Source organism: Macrobrachium nipponense, chromosome 2, assembly GCF_015104395.2.
Source record: "Macrobrachium nipponense isolate FS-2020 chromosome 2, ASM1510439v2, whole genome shotgun sequence".
NCBI classification, from domain to species: Eukaryota; Metazoa; Arthropoda; class Malacostraca; order Decapoda; family Palaemonidae; genus Macrobrachium; species Macrobrachium nipponense.
In genome coordinates this window covers 167,831,167-167,851,762 of record NC_087201.1, presented here as the reverse complement: position 1 = coordinate 167,851,762, position 20,596 = coordinate 167,831,167, and positions in this window count along the sequence as shown.

The following is a 20,596-nucleotide window of genomic DNA, read 5'->3' as shown; positions in this document are numbered from 1 at the left end:
AATCAGTATCAAAAACGATCCTTTCAAAAACAGCGCTCAAGGCAAGGTCCAGGAAACAACTCGCTTTTTTCATATTACCACCGAAAACCTCCATATCCCCACTGGACAGCAAGAGGCGGGGGGGGTTGGAGGGGGGGAGAAGACCACTCCAAGTGATATCACCAAATATGGAATTTGAAAAGAGGATTAGTAAAAACGTACAACAAGTCAAAACACCGGAGAGGAGAAAAACTAGCGGTTACCATTCTACTAATTAAAACAGTTTCAAAAATAATCTAATACATTATTCACTTATCATTAACTGGCAACAAGATGACAATATATATATATATATATATATATATATATATATATTATATATATATATATATATATATATATATAATATATATATCTATGTATATATAATATAATATATAATATATATATATATATATATATATATATATATATATGTATATATGACTGGTAAAAAATTTTCTGTTTGTGTACAAAACAAGAATTCCATCTAATAAAAGGAACCCATAAAATCGCCAGAATATGAGAGACTGCTGTCTCTCTTTCTTCATAATATATATATATATATATAGATATATATATATATATATATATATATATATATGTGGTGTGTGTGTGGTGTGTGTGTGTGTGTGTGTGTGTGGTTTGGGTTTATAACTGAATCACGAAAGTTAGGAACGTGATAAATCCATAAATAAAGATAAATGCCACGAAGGAAAAATAAACGAAGGAGTCTGCAAGATCTTTCGACTTTAAAAGTCCTTACTGAGCAGTTTTACTGCTCAGTAAGGACTTTTTAAAGTCGAAAGATTTCTTGCAGACTCCTTCGTTTATTTTTCCTTCGGGCATTTATCATATATATATATATATATATATATATATATATATATATATATATATATATATATATATATATATAACCTAGCCACCTGGGGGGGCAACCAAGTCCTTATGGGTGCCGGTCCAAGCCCGGATAAATAGGGAGGGTTGGTGTCAGGAAGGGCATCCGGCTGTAAAAATCTTGTGCCCAAAACCAAAAATGGAATGAGCCGAAATATGGAAAGAGGTAATGCTAGGGCGGACTCCGTAAACGACGCACAGAGGACATCGCCTAACTCTGTGGTAAGGCGAGGGCTACTGCATCAGGAGCGGGTGCAGCTAAAGAAGCGAGCTCACATTGGGTCAGAGTATGTCAGCTAAATGTTGGGTCCAATGACTGGAGAGGTAGAGAATTGGGTGACTTGATGAGAGAAAAGAAAGTTAGATGTTGTGTCGTGTGCAAGAAACGCGGTGGAAAGGAAATAAAGCTAAAGAGTGGGAGAATGGATATAAGCTATATTATAGTGGAGCAAATAAACAGGTAGAAATGGAGGTTGGCATAGTACTGTCTAGTGAAACTAAAGAACTCGGTAATAGAAGTGCATAGAAAGAATGACCGTATCATCAGATTGAAGATATGTTATTGGAGGAGAGATTCTGAATATATAGCGCATATGCACCACAAGTTGGTTGCACACGAAGAAGAGAAGGGGGAAATTTCTGGAGAGACATGGATGGAATAATGCAAGAACTGGAAGAGCATGAGAGGGGTGATAGTTGGGGCGGGGCAGATGTTGAAATGGCCATGGTCGGAAGTGAAAATGAAAAGGGCGATTGGGCGGGGTGGGGGCATGGGGGCCATGGAATTGGGGAGAGAAACCCAGAAGGAGAGAGTGTAGTGGACTTTGCTGTGCATTCGACATGGCAAGTAAAGTAAAACACATTTTTGAGAAGAAAGGGAACTAACCTAATAACAATATAGGAGTGGGGGAAGATTTCTCCCAGATAGACTATTTCTTGTATAAAAGGTATAAATCTGGTGGAGGTCCAAGAACTGCAAAGTTATTCCAGGCGACCATGAGCCCCCCCAAACACACTGCTATGTAGGACTTGAAGTTGAAAAGGGAAGAAAAACCAAAGCTAAAGGGATAAGGAAAATTAAATGGGATACGAATTACAGAAGGAAGGGGATAAGAAGAGAGAGTTTAAGAGGAGGGTTTTGGAGGATATTGATATAGGGATTTGAAGATGTTCAAGAATGGTGGGCACGAAATGCAGCAGTAATAAGAAGGCATGGAAAGGAGCTGCTAGGAGAGACATCTGGTATCATATGGGAAGAAAAAGGATAGTTGGTCGTGGGATGAACATTGAGAAAGTAGTAAAAGATAAGAAGGTGGAAAAGGCAAAAAAAGAAAAGATGGGAAGAGTCACAGTCAGTGAAGACAGAAAAATTTAGGTACAGAGAGAAAAAATAACAAGGTGTGAAAAAGGTGGTAGCCCAAGCTAAAGCAAAGTCGTATGATGATGTGTATAATGCCGCTGGGGACAAAGGAAGGATTTTAAAAAGAAGATGATGAAGCTAGCAAAAGGCTAGAAATAAAAGATAAGAGCACCAAAGATAAACACACATTCAAAACAAATAAAGAATCAAGAGGGTGTAGTGCTTAGAAAGAGGAAAGACATTGTGAAGAGTGGAAAGAATACTTCGAAACCAGTGTTAAATGAAGAAAAATAATAAGACTAATAAGAGAGGATGGGCAAGTGAACATTGGTATGGTAATGAGGTTTTTCTCAGGCAAAGAGGTACTAAATGCACTGAAGAAGATGAAGAATGGGAAGGCAACCGGACCAGACATGATCCCGGTGGAGGCATGGGAAAGCATAGGAGATGAAGGAGTGGATATACTGTACGATCTTATGATAAAGATCCTTGAAACAGGAAAAGATACCAAATGAGTGGCGGTCGGGAGTATATTGATCCCAAATTTTTTAAAGGGAAAGGCGATGTCCAAGAGTGTGGTAATTTATAGGTGCATTAAATTGATGTCCCACACTTTGAAGATACTGGAAAGGATGATAGATGCTTAGACTGAGAGAAGAAGTACAAATAGGTAAAGAGCAGATGGGATTTATGAAGGGAAGGGGAACAAAACAGATGGTATATTTTGTCTGAGGCAAATAATGGAGAAATTCGGGGAAAGACAAAAGGGACCGGGACATATGGTATTCATTGACCTTGAAAAGGCTTATGACAGAGTCCCGAGACAAGAGGTATGGAGGAGCCTGAGGGAGAAGATGGTGCCAGAGAAGTATGTGCGATGATACAAGAGATGTACCGGAATGTATTTACCAGAGTGAGGAGCAGTGTTGGGGAGACAGAAGGTTTTGAGGTGAGAGTAGGATTACACCAGGGGTCGGCTCTGAGCCCATTTATCTTTAACATAGTGATGGATGTTATATAGAGGAAGTAAGGGAGACAGTACCATGGAACATATTGTATGCGGATGATATTGTTCTGTGTGCAGAGAGCAGGGAAGATCTGGAAGAAATTGAAATTGGAGATGGAGACAAGTACTGGAGGACAGAGGAATGAGAATAAGTAGATCCAAGACAGAATATATGTGTACCACCACTGAGGGGGTATGATAGAGAAAGTATTCAGCTTGGTCGGAGAGCAAATAAGGAGAGTTGATAAGTTTAAGTATTTGGATCTTTGTTAACGCTGGAGGAAGTATGGAAGAAGAAGTAAAACATCGGTACAGGCAGGCTGGAACAACTGGAGAGCGGCCTCGGGAGTTCTTTGTGACAAGAGTGCCGCTTAGGTTAAAAGGAAAAATTTTCACAAGACGGTGGTAAGAACAGCAATGCTGTATGGTACGGAAACAGCAAGCATGAGAAAAGCAGAGCAGAAAGAAGATGGATGTGGCAGAAATGAGAATGCTTAGGTGGATGTCTGGGGTACAAGAGTGGATAGGATCAGAAATGACTACATAAGGGGGTCAACTAAGGTGGTGGAAGTATCAAAGAAAGTGCAGGAGGGGAGGCTGAGATGGTATGGACCCCACCTGTTGAGGAGAGATGCGGACCACGCTGGGAGACATACTATGGGAGTGGAGGTGCAAGGAAGAAGAAAGAGAGGGAGACCAAGAAGAGATGGAAGGACTGTGAGAGGAGTTTACATGAAAAGGGAATTGATGAGGCAGAAGCGCAAGATAGAAATAGATGGAAACGGCTCATCCGAAACGCGACCCCATATATTAAAAATGGGAAAAAGCTGGAAGAAGATATATATATATATATATATATATATATATATATATATATATATATATAACCCCTCGAATTAAACTTCTCTTTTTTCACTATTCCTGTCCGTTGATTCACCAAGAAGTGTTTTGGAAAAATGTAAACAAACGGAACTTTTGAGAAATGTGATGTATTCAGTTATACAAACCCTCGTACTGGTTTAAGTCCAGAAATGAATATAATTTATATATTTCATTTGCATTTTTCTTTCCTTCAGATTCTCCTTTGACAAAGACGCCCCCAAGCTTTTCAGGAGAGAGAGAGAGAGAGAGAGAGAGAGAGAGAGAGAATGACTTCAGATAATTTTCTATTCATGCTGAGTGGTAGTTGAGTAAAATAATATTTTTAATCCTATTTTGTATAGAGAGAGAGAGAGAGAGAGAGAGAGAGAGAGAGAGAGAGAGAGAGAGAGAGAGAGAGACTTAAGATCATTTTCCATTCATGCTGAGTGAAAGCTGCGCAAATGAAAAATTATTAATCCTGTTTTGTTGCATTCAAATTCTATTCATAAGAGTTCAGGACTCAACCTTCATCCCTGAAAGGGTTCAGAATCTTGTTTCCCGTCTCTTCAGCAAATTCTTTTATTTATTTATTTATTTTTTTATCTTTTTTATGAGATGTTCCCCAGTTTCGCCTCCGACAGGAAACCTCTAGCAACAGAAATGATTATTAATTTTTTTTTATCATTTGTCGGAATTAAGTTTAATAATTAAGGCAACGAATCTAGAAGATTTTATAAACTAATTTGCTTATTCGTTTCCTTGTGAGTTTTTTTTTTTTTTTTTAAGAAATTCAGAGACATGGGTCCTGTGTTTTAGTTTTTTTATGATAAAGATGTTTCGTGGTTTAATTGGTGTTTTTAAGATAAAAATTGTTACGCGTTAATTTGGTTTTTTTAGATGAAATGTCTTTGTGTTTTATCTGGTTTATTTCAAGAAAAAATATTCCTGCATTGCAGCTTATTTTTTTAAGAAATATTTTTTTTTATTTTGGATGTTTTATTGTTAAAAAAAGTACACTCTGTGTTTTAGCGACATTTTTATAGAAACAAAATAACTGTTCTCTGTTGTAGCTAATTTTTTAAAGAAAAAATACTGTTCTGTGTGTGAGCTGATTTTTTAAGAAAAATACTTGTGTTTTACCTGTTTTGTTAAGAAAAAAATACTTCTGTGTTTTAGCTGATTTTGTTAAGATAAAAAATACTTCTGTGTTTTAGCTCTTTTTAAGATAGGAAATACTAGTGTTTTAGCTGTTTTTAAAGAAGAAAACTGTTCTGAGTTTTAGCTTTTTTAAAGAAAAAATACTTCCGTGTTTTATCTGATTTTTTTCAGATAGAAAATACTTCTGTTTTTTAGCTGTTTTTTAAGAAAACATACTTATGTATTTCAGCTGATTTTGTTTAGAAAAATACTTCTGTGTTTTAGCTGATTTTTTAGATAAAAAATACTTGTATTTTAGCTGTTTTTTAAGAATAAAACGGTTCTGCGTTTTAGCTTTTTTTTAAATACTGTTGTATTTTAGCTGATTTTTTAGGATAAAAATGCATCCGTATTTCAGCTTTCTTAAGAAAAAATACATTGTTCTAGTTTTAGCTGTTTTTAAGAAAAAATTCTTCTGTGTTTAGCTGTTTTTTAAGAGGAAAACTGTTCTGATTTAAAAGAAATATAAACAAAACTTTGCATATTAATAGAGTTATTTAGGATTAAAATCAATTGTTCAGTGTTTGAGCTGATTTTGTTAAGAAAGAAATTGCTATGTGTTTTATCTGATTTTATTAAGAAAAAAAAGAGACTATTCTCGCATCCTTCACCAAAGGAGAGAGACAGACAGACAGACAGAGAATCTCCATCAGATCTTCAGATTCAGTTGTAGTCTCTTAAATCTAAAGAATAAATAATGTTACCTTGTTTTAAGGAGAGAGAGAGAGAGAGAGAGAGAGAGAGAGAGAGAGAGAGAGAGTTCTTACATTCTTACATCTTGTTCGGGTTGCCCCAGGTCCCTCAGTGTGAGGCACGTCTAATGTCTACCAGAGAGACATTAGAGAGCGAACGTACCACCAATGTAAATTTGGACTTAATTAAGTTTCCAGTGACATAAAAGCGAAGATGGAGCGAAAAATATTAATATTCAAGTTTATCCAACCATCCCCACTGGAAAATAAGTTCCACTGAAAACCTTTTTTTTTTCTGTCTCTCCCTTTTTTTCCTTCTTCTTCTTCTTCTCCTTCTTCTTTATGGGACTGATAAGAAGATGCACCGTTGATTAATCTTCTTGGAAGCCCAAAGAAGAGGAGATTAATTTTTTCATTCTTCATAATTTCGATTTTTTTTTTTTTATTTCCTTGCTCTTGCCAGTTTGGTTTATATTAAGAACGGGAAAATTATTCTCGTTTTAATTTAAAGGTGTCACTTATTTTTGTCTATTCATATATAAACAGAGAGAGAGAGAGAGAGAGAGAGAGAGAGAGAGAGAGAGAGAGAAGAGAGAGGGGGGAGAGAGAGAGAGAGAGAGTCTCCTTCAGATCTTCAGATTCAGTCGTAGTCTCTTAAACCTAAAGAATAAATTGTGCTTACCTTGTTTTAAGGAGAGAGAGAGAGAGAGAGAGAGAGAGAGAGAGAGAGAGAGAGAGAGTCTCCTTCAGATTCAATTGCCCTGTCCCTTTAATCTAAAGAGAATGAACTGAGACAACAATAATCCCTAGAAAAAAAATTCGTCTACGTTCACCTCGAATCTAAATAAAAAAAATAATCCCTAAAAAAATTATTCTTTCCCTATTTCATTAAATCATTAAAAAACACACTTCAGACGAATATTTAAATCAACTGACACGTTTTACTTCAAATATTTTAAACGAGCCTCGATTTAAATCTCTGTCAAAACTCGGAATGATAAAGAGTTAATTTGTACCGACGGTAATTAACGTCTAAATAACCACTGGTGTCTTTGCCAGATCTTTAACCTTGAAAAAAAAAAGTAAATGTGTTCAGTTATTGGTATAATAAATGATGAATTTTGTTTTTTCCATTTGAAAGAATAAACTTCTCGGCAAATATGACAACTGGGATAACTTTTAGATTTTTTACTTAAAGGGAATTAATTAATGGCTGTTTGTTCAACCTATCTCAATTGGGGACTTGATTATCTCGCACACAAATAAACAAAAAATTAAAATTAAGACGAGGGTAATGTCCTGTACTCCGGCATTCACTGGTCTGGTCTGAGACTGGACCAGGACAAAACACAGACATTATCGTTGGAAACCTGACGTCTTTTTTTTTCTTTCTTTCTTTTTTTATCTTAGGGGTTGGGAAGAGGTCTGGGGGTGGGGGGTAAAAAAATCCTCTGGAATTTTACACCGTCAGATATTACAGAATATCATTTTCATCAATTCATTTATCACAAATTCTGGAAATATTTACACCCTCAGATATTGATTGAATATTATTTTCATCAACTGAGTGATCAAAATTCTAGAAGGGATTTACACCGTCAGATATTACAGAATATCATTTTCATCAATTGTTATATCGAAATTCTTGAAGTATTTACACCATCAGATATTACAGAATATTATTTTCAACAATTCATTTATCAAAATTCTTGAAGTATTTACACCATCAGATATTACTGAATATTATTGTCATCAATTCATTTATCAAAATCCTGGAAGTATTTCACCGTCAGATATTACAGAATATTATTTTCAACAATTCATTTATCAAAATCCTGGAAGTATGTACACCGTCAGATATTACATAATATTATAATCATCAATTCATTTATCAAAACCTCCTGGAAGTATGTACACCATCAGATATTACTGAATATTTATTTTCATCAATTCATTTATCAAAATCCTGGAAGTATGTACACCGTCAGATATTACATAATATTATAATCATCAATTCATTTATGAAAATTCCGGTAGTATTTGTGAAAGTATGGAAATATATCATATAAGTGGCTACCAGTATCTTCATATTCCTTAACGTTATTAAACTTTTTTTATATTCGTTTCCTTAGCTACAATAGTTTCTCTCTCTCTCTCTCTCTCTCTCTCTCTCTCTCTCTCTCTCTCTCTCTCTCTCTCTCTCTCTCTCCTTTAAAAACAGTCGAACACTTAAACGAAGAACATAGTTCTGAAACCAACAGCATCCACGGAATTCAAATGATTTGATCTCACACTTTGTCTCTTTTTTTTTTTTTTTTTTTTTTTTTTTTATTTTTTTTTTTTTTTTTTTTTTTTTTTGAGAGGTGTTGGAGGGAAATTTAGCTATTTTTCCTATTGCCTGTCAGAACTTCATACGTTTTTATGTACTGAGTGTTGCTCAAAAAAACGACCAAATGGAATCAAATTCATAAGTAGGGAAAAATAGTTTATTAGTTGTAAGTCAAGAAACAAAAAGATAGAAAATGGTTCTATTGAAAATAATAGAGAAACTTCTATACAAAATAAACGCGGCGGCTAAAACAGCCATTATATTCAATATAACCAATATAATAATAATAATAATAATGATAATAATAATAATAATAATAATAATAATAATAATAATAATAATAATAATAATAATAATAATAATAATAATAATAATAATAATAATGATAATAATAATAATAATAATAATAATAATAGCCATGATTCCCATGACAAAAAAGTAGTAGCCATGATTCCCATGACAAAAGTACTACAGAAGATGGATGCCGGGGGTACCAACTCAAGAAAAGAGGCAACAGTATCAACCATCTGATGATTCATGGACGACATCAAGCTGTATGGTAAGAGCATCAAGGAAAATAGATACCCTAATCCAGACTGTAAGGATTGTATCTGGGGACATCAGGATGGATATTGAATGGAATGAAAAATGCGCCTTAGTCAACCATACAAAAAGGCAAAGTAACAAGAACTGAAGGGATAAAGCTACCAGATGGGAGGCAAACATCAAACACATAGATGGAGACTGGATACAAAGGGGATAACCTGGAAAATAAATGGAAGGAGGGGGATATAAAACACCAAGAGATGAAGGACACGATCAGGAAAAAATATATGCAGAGACTCAAGGCGATACTCAAGTCAAAAACTCAACGCCGGAAATATGATAAAAGCCATAAACACATGGGCAGTGGCCAGTAATCAGATACAGCGCAGGAATAGTGGAATGGACGAAGGCAGAACTCCGCAGCTTAGATCAGAAAACCAGGAAACATATGACAATACACAAAGCACTACACCCAAGAGCAAATACGGACAGACTATACATAACACGAAAGGAAGGAGGGAGAGGACTACTAAGTATAGAGGACAGCGTCAACATCGAGAACAGAGCAACGGGGGTGGGTAATATCTGAAAACCAGTGAAGACGATGGCTAAAAAGAGTGCATGAAAAGAAGGACTAATAAAAGTAGGACGAAGACCCAGAGAAATATGCAGAGACAGGGAGAAAGACAGACAGAACAGAGGACTGGAGGCACAACAAGCCAATGCACGGACAATACATGAGACAGACTAAAGAACTAGCCAGCAATGACACATGGCAATGGCTACAGAGGGGAGAGCGAAAGAAGGAAAAAAACTGAAGGAATGATAACAGTCGGCACAAGATCAGGCCCTAAGAAACCGGATTAATGTTCAAAGAACGATAGACGAAAAACAAAATAAACTCTCCCATATGTAGGAAGTGCAATACGAAAAATGAAACCATAAAAAAACCACATAGCAAGCGAATGCCTGGCACTTGCACAGAACCAGTACAAAAAGAGGCATGATTCAGTGGCAAAAGCCCTCCACTGGAGCCTGTGCAAGAAACATCAGCTACCTTGCAGTAAGTGGTACGAAGCACCAAACAATGAGGGAGTGATAGAAAACGATCAGCAAAGATCCTCTCGGGACTATGGTATCAGAACGGATAGGGTGATACGTGCAAATAGACCAGACGTGACGTTGATTGACAAAGTCAAGAAGAAAGTATCACTCATTGATGTCGCAATACCATGGGACACCAGAGTGAAGAGAAAGAAAGGGAAAAAATGGATAAGTATCAAGATCTGAAAATAGAAATAAGAAGGATATGGGATAATGACCAGTGGAAATCGTACCCATAATCATAGGAGCACTAGGCACGATCCCAAGATCCCTGAAAAGGGAATCTAGAAAAAATAGAGGCTGAAGTAGCTCCAGGACTCATGCAGAAGAGTGTGATCCTAGAAACGGCGCACATAGTAAGAAAAGTGATGGACTCCTAAGGAGGCAGGATGCAAACCCGGAACCCCCACACTATAAATACCACCCAGTCGAATTGGAGGACTGTGATAGCAGCAAAAAAAAAAAAAAAAAAAATAATAATAATAATAATAATAATAATAATAATAATAATAATAATAATAATAATAATAATTAAAAATCCTCATAGTAGCACGAGTCTTCAAATGGAGAAACAAATCCACAGTAATGTAAATGTACATATATTTCAGTTTAAAAACTGCAAAGATAGCTTTCGGGCGACCGTACAGATTCCCGAAAGCTATCTTTGCTGTTTTTTAAAACTGAAATATATGTACATTTACATAACTGTGGATTTGTTTCTCCAATAATAATAAAATAATAACAAAACGTAAAGAAATGATTTATAATTGTCCTCTGAAGAAGAAATACGCTTATAATATTATTATACAAAGTAACTGTGTTTAATGTATAGTAATAAAAAAAGGTAAGAGAACTGATACACAATACATAAAAAAGACACTATCTTAATACTAAAGGAACAATTTATAATTGCCCTCTGAGGAACACTGGTTAAACTTCAAAACATCTCGGAAAACCCAGATTAAAGGTAATTATCCCACCTGACCTGCCTCTCCAGGACTTGATGCTTTCTTCTTCTTCTTTTTTTTCTTTTTCTTCTGTCTTCTTCTTCTTCTTCCAAGTGTCCATGACTATGTGGCCCTTGATGGCACTTGACCGACGAGAAGTGCTCTCCAGGTCCCAAAGGATCGAGCTGTAATTACTACGACATGACGTGGGCTGACCAGCTACTTAAAAGAGTGCTGTCTGTCTGTCTGTCTGTCTGTCTGTCCGCCATCTGATCTTCAAAACTACTTAGGCTAGAGGGCTGCAAATTGGTATGTTGATCATCCATCCCCCAATCATCAAACATACCAAATTGCAGCCCTGTAGCCTCAGTAGTTTTTTTTTATTTTATTTAAGGTTAAAGTTAGCCATAATCGTACTTCTGGCAGCGATGTAGGTACCAACGATATAGGCCACCACCACTGGACCGCGTCTGAGTTCCAGGGGCTGCGGCTAAGAGTTTTACTGGCCAGAAAACTCCATTTTCTTTTACTCGTTTGAATTCAGGTTATAGAGTCACAGAAAAAAATATATACATTTTATGATAAATAACCTGTATTAAAAATCTTGGAGATATTTCTTTCTAGTTGTATATATTGGTGTGACTGCGGTGTATATATGAACTCAAGTTTTAAATCATTCCAAAAAGTCCAGTGATTACGTCACGGTAATTCCAATTTTAAACAAAAATTCCCACTTCATATATCACTTTGGTGAAAGGATCTTCATGAAGACCTCATTCCTATTCATTCTTGACAGTTCTATAAGTATATGATAGCAATTTCGTAATAAGAATGATTCTGTTACAATGTTTTTTACTGTTTTACTTTCAGAATTAATCGAAATTCGGCCTTGACGCCAGTAACGAATATATATATGATCAAAGTAACATCGAGTTATGTGAGAGAATCACTACTCCAAAACAGAGTTATGCGAGATAATCACTACTACAAAACAGAGTTATGTGAGAGAACCACTACTCTAAAGAAGAGTTATGTAAGAGAATCACTACTCCAAAACAGTTATGTAAGAGAATCACTACTCCAAAACAGAGTCATGTAAGAGAAACACTACTCTAAAGCAGAGTTATGTGATAGAATCACTACTCCAAAACAGATTTATGTGAGAGAATCACTACTACAAAACAGAGTTATGTGAGAGAACCACTACTCTAAAGAAGAGTTATGTAAGAGAATCACTACTCCAAAACAGAGTTATGTAAGAGTATCACTCCAAAACAGAGTTATGTAAGAGAACCACTACTCTAAAGCAGAGTTATGTGATAGAATCACTACTCCAAAACAGATTTATGTGAGAGAATCACTACTCCAAAACAGATAATGGTCTTCATCACCTGGGGATTAAGAGTAAGCTTAGCAGAATGTACATCGTAGGGTACTAGTCCCGTCAGTGCACCTCACGCGGGGCACTGTAGCATTGCTTTAGGTTCATTGCGCGTCCCTTATTGGCCCTATGCGCAAACCCGTTTCATTCTTTTACTGTACCTCCGTTCATATTCTCTTTCTTTTCCGTCTTACTTTCAACCTTTTCTTAACAGTTTTTTCATAGTACCACTGCTTTGAGGTTTTCCTCCTGTTACACCTTTCAGAACTTTTTCACTTTTTTCCCTTTCATTGCTGAATGACCTCATAGGTCCTACTGCTAGTTCCAGTTCCAAGTCTAGGATGTATTTTGGGTAAATATTTTCTTTAAGAAAAGAGTGAGAGAGAGCTGTGACATTCTTTCATTTCTGTGAATTATCAGTAAACTGTCACGAAGGGAATGTTGTGGTGAATGTATTTGCTATTTGTGATGACAAACTCCCTGAACGTTTGGCCAGTTCATTGACCAATCAAATCGTACAATTTCCTTAGCATCAGTATGCAGATATTAGAACATTATTCACATTGACAAAACTGACGTGAATTATGAAAATAAATTACTTACTAGATTACAATCATATCTGATTAAAATTATTATCTGACATAAATTATTCAGAGTAAGGAATTAATTCAACTATAATACAAACAAAAGATTATATTATTCTCTTCGTCTACCGTTTCACCCTAATGGCGCAAATAAATAAAATGTATGAATATACAAGACCGCAAAAGTTTACGAATAAACTTTGCTTCTAAGTGCCCCCTCCCCTACATTCAAGGAGTCAAGAAAGTTATTACAATTCTCAAAAAAAGGGTTCTCGAATTTTTTTTTTTATTGTCAATTTCAAGTTCGCTTTTTCCCCTCGATCAGTAACTATTTAAGCATTCCAAGTTAATTTGCTTGTTTTTTAATAATGTCCTTCCATTACCTCTTTATTCCTGAATTCATGTTCCACTTATTGAATTGTTCATTCCTTAAGGTTTTTAATTCCTAATTCACCGTTGCCAGTAGGAATGTCATTCCATTAGCTTTTTATTCCTGAATTCACGTTCCAGTAGGAATGATCCATTAGCTTTTTATTCCTGAATCTTTGTTCCAGTAGGAATGTCTTTCCATTAGCTTTATTCCTGAATTCACGTTTCCAGTAGGAATGTCCTCCACTAGCAATTTATTCTGAATTACGTTCCAGTAGGAATATCTCTCCATTAGCTCTTTATTCCTGAATTCATGAATTCACGCTCCAGTAGAAATGACCTTCCATTTGCTCTTTATTCCTGAATTCCAACTTGATCCGTCCAGTAGAACGTTCCTTCCTTATTCCAATTAGCTCTTTATTCCTGAAATTTCTGAATCCGTCATTCCGGAATTTTAACCGTTCCAGTAGAATGACCTTCCATACACTTTTTTCCTGAATTCCTGAATTCACGTTCCAGAGTACGCCCATCCATTAGCCCTTTATTCCTGAATTCACGTTCCATTAGGAATGTCCGTCATTAGCCCTTTGTTCCTGAATTCACGTTCCAGTAGGAACGTCTGTCCATTAACTCTTTATTCCTCAATTTCTGAATTCACGTTCCAGTAGGAATGACCTTCCATTAGCTCTTTATTCTGAATTCCTGAATTCACGTTCCAGTAGGAACGTCGGTCCCATTAGCCCTTTATTCCTGAGTTCATGTTCCAGTAGGAACGTCCGTCCATTAGCCCTTTATTCCTGAATTCACGTTCCAGTAGGAACGTCCGTCCATTAGCTCTTTATTCCTGAATTCCTGAATTCACGTTCCAGTAGGAACGCCCATCCATTAGCCCTTTATTCCTGAGTTCATGTTCCAGTAGGAATGTCCGTCCATTAGCCCTTTATTCCTGAATTCAGTTCCAGTAGAAACGTCTCTCCATTACTCTTTATTCCTCATTCCTGAATTCCACGTTCCAGTAGGAATGACCTTCCATTAGCTCTTTATTCCTGAATTCCTGAATTCACGTTCCAGTAGGAACGTCCGTCCATTAGCCCTTTATTCCTGAATTCACGTTCCAGTAGGAACGTCCGTCCATTAGCCCTTTATTCCTGAATTCACGTTTAAATGTTCCTCTCTGTCGAACTTCTCAGTTCCAGAGGTCCTTTATTCCTCACACTGCTGGACTCTGGAACTGGAACTCCAGCAGTAGTTCCAGCGAAGATGTAATGCATTACTACCTTAATGCTATTCTCCTGGCATTTTAATAAACTTTTCTATTTATTAATTGATTTATTTGTTCTTTTTAATAAGTGGGATCTCTTCTTTCTGTATTTCCCTTTACCTCGTCTTACTTTTTCCTAATGAACTTGAATTTCAAGTCAGTGGCCCCTGTGGTGGGCTCGTTCCATACGAATTGTTTCATCTTCTGAATAATAATAATAATAATAATAATAATAATAATAATAATAATAATAATAATAATTAATAATAATAATAATAATAATAATATAATACACTCGTCTACCTTAATGGTAACACGATATCTTCCATCTGAACGTTAGAAATAAAAGAATTTAAAAAATTTTAAAAGCTAAAAGTACAGACTCGTAACAGAAAATGGGAAATCGTGAGACGACACACACAAAAATAACAGTAGCAAAAGTTATGGTAGACAAAAATGTAGGAAGGCTTTTAGGCCTCTCTTTTTTTCTTTTTTTTTCAGATCCCACCGAACGCCACTTCAGGATTCCATAGCTCCTGTCGCGATGATTTAGAACTGGATTCCACCTGGAGGGATTATGGAACAAGGAGTGTGGAAATGTTTTCCAGAATTTGGGTGTGACCTAGTCTTATAATATTTTTCCTCTTTTCTTCTTCTTCTCTTACGAGGGAGGGACCTCCGTCCCATTCTCCATCGTATCCCCAGTGCTTTGGCTTGAGAGTTTTATATTTTCGTTCCATTCTCCACCGTAAGAAGATAAGAAAAGAATGAAAAGTCATTCGGAGATCATTTGCATATGCTTTCATGTATGATAAAAATTAATATACAGTTTCTGAAGGGTTAATGTAAAATGTAAAACTCACTGGTGTACTTGGATGATAAGTTGTCCTCAGGGCGAGGCTCCTTGTTACATATTCTGACCCATTTGATTTTTTTTTAAACAGTAGTGAAGGCTTCCGTAGCTGTGCTCTGAAGTGTCCTTGCTATATTCAACGTCCGAAACACTCCCCAAGCTACCCCCAACTCCCTCCCCCGCAATCCCTCCACCCCCATCAATCATACTGCTATAGATATTGTATTAGGTTTCTGAATGATCAATAGAAATTCATTAACTTTAGTCTACTGATTCTAAACCATGTCTCTCATGATGACGACTGTGAAAAATAATCATGTTCTTTTAAATTTAGGTTAAAATTGGTTTAGATCTTGATTTGTTGTAATAAATACACCTAAAATATTTTGAAATCCACTTGCATTCCTTAAGGTTTAATGGTATCCTCAGAAGGAGTGGAAGAGTGGAAGTAGATCTAGTTTCATTCCCTCTTAAGTAGGATCCAGGAATCCCTAAAGATCCCAATGAATTTAACCAGTTAAATGTTCAGTGTTCCGTTGTCGCAATCTTCCAACAACCGCTCCATGAGCAAGAGCCTGTGCTGGCATAAGGACATCTTAATCAACCACTGTAGCAGGTCGTCTCTGATTAGGTCTTAATTAAAGAGTAAATCTGATGATTTGGAATCGCTATTTCTCTGTCAAAACAGATGATTTCGGAACGTTTTTGTTGGACGTTTCTCTGTCAAAACAGAAAGAATTTCGAGACGTTTTTGTTGGGCGTTTCTCTGTCAAAACAGACGATTTCGGAACGTTTTTGTTGGACGTTTCTCTGTCAAAACAGAAAGAATTTCGAGACGTTTTTGTTACTGTTGTTTCGTTTCTCTGTCAAAACAGATGATTTCGGAACATTTTTGTTGGACGTTTCTTTGTCAAAACAGAAAGGATATCGGAACGTTTTTGTTGGACGCATCTTTGTCAAAACAGAAAGAATTTCGAGACGTTTTTGTTGGACGTATCTTTGTCAAAACAGAAAAGAATTTCGTAGGACGTTTCTCTTTCAAAACAGAAATTATTTCGAAACATTTTTGTCGCATCCCTCCGAGATAAAAATGTCTCTCGAGTTCAGAGGAATGGAAAACCTTGCAAGAATGTCGTCATGATTCCGTTTTATCTTGTGTTCCTTAAGATTTCTTGTCGCATCTTCGCTTCCCACCGTCAATTCCGGTTCACCTGAAATTCCCTGAGGCTTTGGGTTCGTGTTGCAGGTTGTAAGAAGTTCAGCTCCCACTGAAATGATCTGAAGGAAACAGAAAATTCGAGGAACTGAGTTTTACATCTCAGTCAGCTACCTTTTGAGTGTAGCGATATGGTTCATTTGTTTGTTTACTTTAAATGTCAATGCGGAATGCGGTACCTAAGCCTTGAATATTGACTCAAAATTCCAATAAACGTGAGGATAGTTTGGATATTACCATAGGGGCATTTTGATAAAAGATAAGTTTAATTTGTTTGTTTACTTTAAATGTCAATGCAGAATGGGGTACCTAAGCATTGAATATTGACTCAAAATTCAAATAAACGTGAAGATAATTTGGATATAACCATAGGGGCATTTTGATAAAAAATAAGGATCATTTGTTTGTTTACTTTAAATGTCAATGTAGAATGGGGTACCTAAGCATTGAATATTGACTCAAAATTCTAATAAACATGATAATATTTTACATATTACCATAGGGGCATTTTGATAAAAAATAAGGATGCATATTATACCACAAGTACACCACTATTGTTCTAGTTACTCATGAGTTTTACTCATGAGTTTTATTACTCCAAAGCGCGTACCCTTAAAATAATGTACGTGCATAGCGTGAAAGTCATGAATATGTATATCGTCTGTTCCAAACGATAAAGCTTTATGATTCCTTTGTATATTCTTTGTACTATATTTATATATATGCAAAAGAAGTAGAAGACAATACGGGGTTATTTTTAGTGACGAATCTGCAAGGAGCGGACGACATACCCTAGATGGTTTTAACAGCTTCGAGACAAAAGACAAAAGCGTGTTAGTTGGCAGTGTCGGATTTTCCCGCCATTTTTCTTTCTAGAAAAAAAAAACAAAAAGAAAAACAAGAAGTTGGCGAAGAGAGAGAGAGAGAGAGAGAGAGAGAGAGAGAGAGAAAGAAATATGTCTCCCTGCTGGGGACTTCTTGATTATTGCTTGATCTCTCTCTCTCTCTCTCTCTCTCTCTCTCTCTCTCTCTCTCTCTCTCAGACAGAAGAAATGTGATACCCAGCTAGGGAATCCAAAATGTGCTCTCTCTCTCTCTCTCTCTCTCTCTCTCTCTCTCTCTCTCTCTCTCTCTCTGGACATTATAGAATTGATACAGATCTGTGACCAGTAAAGATTTTGTGGCAGAAATCCAATGGGACAATTTCACTGCCTGGGTACAATAGGAAATTGGCTCTCTCTCTCTCTCTCTCTCTCTCTCTCTCTCTCTCTCTCTCTCTCTCTCTCTCTCTCTCTCCTTTGGATTCTTAAAACTACTACAGTTTCAGTACTTATCGGAAACAACCTTTTCAATTATAAAATGTCATAACTCTCTCTCTCTCTCTCTCTCTCTCTCTCTCTCTCTCTCTCTCTCCTCTCATACACAAACATTATGAACCTGCGCACATATATAAAAAAATAACTCCGGTTAAAAGAAATTTCTCTCTCTCTCTCTCTCTCTCTCTCTCTCTCTCTCTCTCTCTCTCTCTCTCTCTCTCTCTCATACATAAATCCATTCATAAATGTTACAACAAAATTATCATTCATTTTGCAACGGTAGAAATAAATCGTGGAATTAGCTGGCTTTTAAATGTCACATGAAGAATTGTAGGAGTCTTAAGTCTGTCTAAAAATGACAAATTCGCTATATAACTACAAAGATTAAACTGGAGAGTCCAAGAGAGTCTTAATGCACACATAACCATGAGGAAATGAGAGGCATTGTCGTGAGAGTTACATTAGCTAAGGTCGTTCGTCTGCATTTGCACAATATTGTTTTTTGAGAGAAAAAAAGTGAGGAAGTACGATTGTCATGTGAGAATAGACTGTTCGTTGAGTGCAAATGACTAGTGAGTTTCGTCAAAATAACTTGTTATAAGCATCATATATATATATATATATATATATATATATATCTATTATATATATATATATATATATATATATATATCTATATATGCTATATAGTATATATATATATATATATATTATATATATATCTATATAGGCATATATATATATATATATATATATATATATATATATATATATATATATATATATATATATCTATATAGCATACCTTACAGACCTTACACTTCGTTCGGGTTGCCCCAGGTCCCTCAGTGTGAGGCGCCTCTAATCGTCTACCAGAGAGTTGCTAGTACATCTTCCGGTATATTTTGCATCTTCCAATCTGGATGGTCTGGGATGCAGTTTAGATATTTGTCGAGCTTATTCTTAAACACATCTACGCTCACTCCTGATATATTCCTCAGATGAGCTGGCAACGCATTGAATAGACGCTGCATTATCGATGCTGGTGCGTAGTGGATTAATGTTCTGTGTGCTTTCCTTATTTTTCCTGGTATAGTTTTGGGCACTATTAATCTACCTCTGCTTGCTCTTTCTGATATTTTTAGTTCCATGATATTTTCTGTTATTCCTTCTATCTGTTTCCATGCCTGAATTATCATGTAGCGTTCTCTTCTCCTTTCTAGGACTATATAAGTAAGGATTGAGTCTTTCCCAGTAGTCTAGGTCCTTAACTTCTTCTATTCTAGCTGTAAAAGGACCTTTGTACACTCTCTATTTGTGCAATATCCTTTTGATAGTGTGGGTACCATATCATATTGCAATATTCAAAGTGACTACGAACATATGTTTTATAAAGCATAATCATGTTCTTCAGCTTTCTGTTTTGAAGTGCCGTAACAAACATTCCCATTTTTTGCTTTACATTTTGCCAAACAGAATGGCTATTTGATCATTGCATAACATGTTCCTATTCATCATCACACCAAGGTCTTTAACTGCTTCCTTATTTTGTGATTGTCTCATTATTAGGTCCCCTCCCCTATATGCATATAGCTTTCCTTCTCTGTCTCCATAATTTATTGATTCAAATTTTATCAGAGTTAAATACCATCCTATTTACCTCTGCCCAATCATATACTTTGTTAAGGTCTCTTTGTAGAGCGTTCCTATCTTCATCACAAGTAATTCTCTACTTATTCTTGTGTCATCAGCGAACTACTCACTACCGAATCCTTAACATTACTGTCTATGTCTTCAATCATAATAACAAAACAATATTGCAGCTAGCACCGTACCTTGTGGCACACCGGATATTACCTTGGTTTCATCCGATTTCTCATCGTTTGCAATAACTATCTGTTTTCTGTTGTGTAAAAATTCTTTTAACCATCTTCCTACTTTATCTACGATATTGTGTTTTCTAATTTTCTTTGCTAATATATATGGTCTACTTTGTCAAAAGCTTTTGCAAAGTCTAGATAAACCACATCTGTTTCATTTCCGCTTTTCATATTTTTGAATATGTTCTCACGGTGGACTAACAGTTGGGTTTGTGTACTTTTTCCGGGTACGAAACCGTGTTGTCCTATATTAAACAAATTATTTTTTATTAAATGTTTCATAATATTTTTCTTCATTACCCTTTCATACACTTTCATAATATGTGATGTTTAGACTCACAGGCCTATAATTACTTGCCTCTAGTCTTGATCCACTTTGAAAGTAGGGGTGATATATGCTAATTTGTGCTCATCATAAATCTTGCCTGTATCTACACTTTGTCTTAATAATATTGCAAGTGGCTTTGCGATAGAATGAACTACTTTCTTTAACAAGATAGCAGGGACTCCATCCGGCCCTGCAGCAGCTCCATTTTTAATTTCATTAATTGCCTGCACAAATATCAGCTTCATTAATTTCTATGTCAGCTAAATATTCACTATTTTCGTCTCCCTTACTTCTATATCATTATCTTCATTATCTATTCTAGGGGTGAATTCTCTCTTATATCGTTCTGCCAGTATGTTGCAAATTTCCTTTTTTCATTCGTTAATCTCCCTTCAATTCTCAGAGGGCCTATTTCTATTCTTCCTTTATTCATCTTCTTCGCATATGA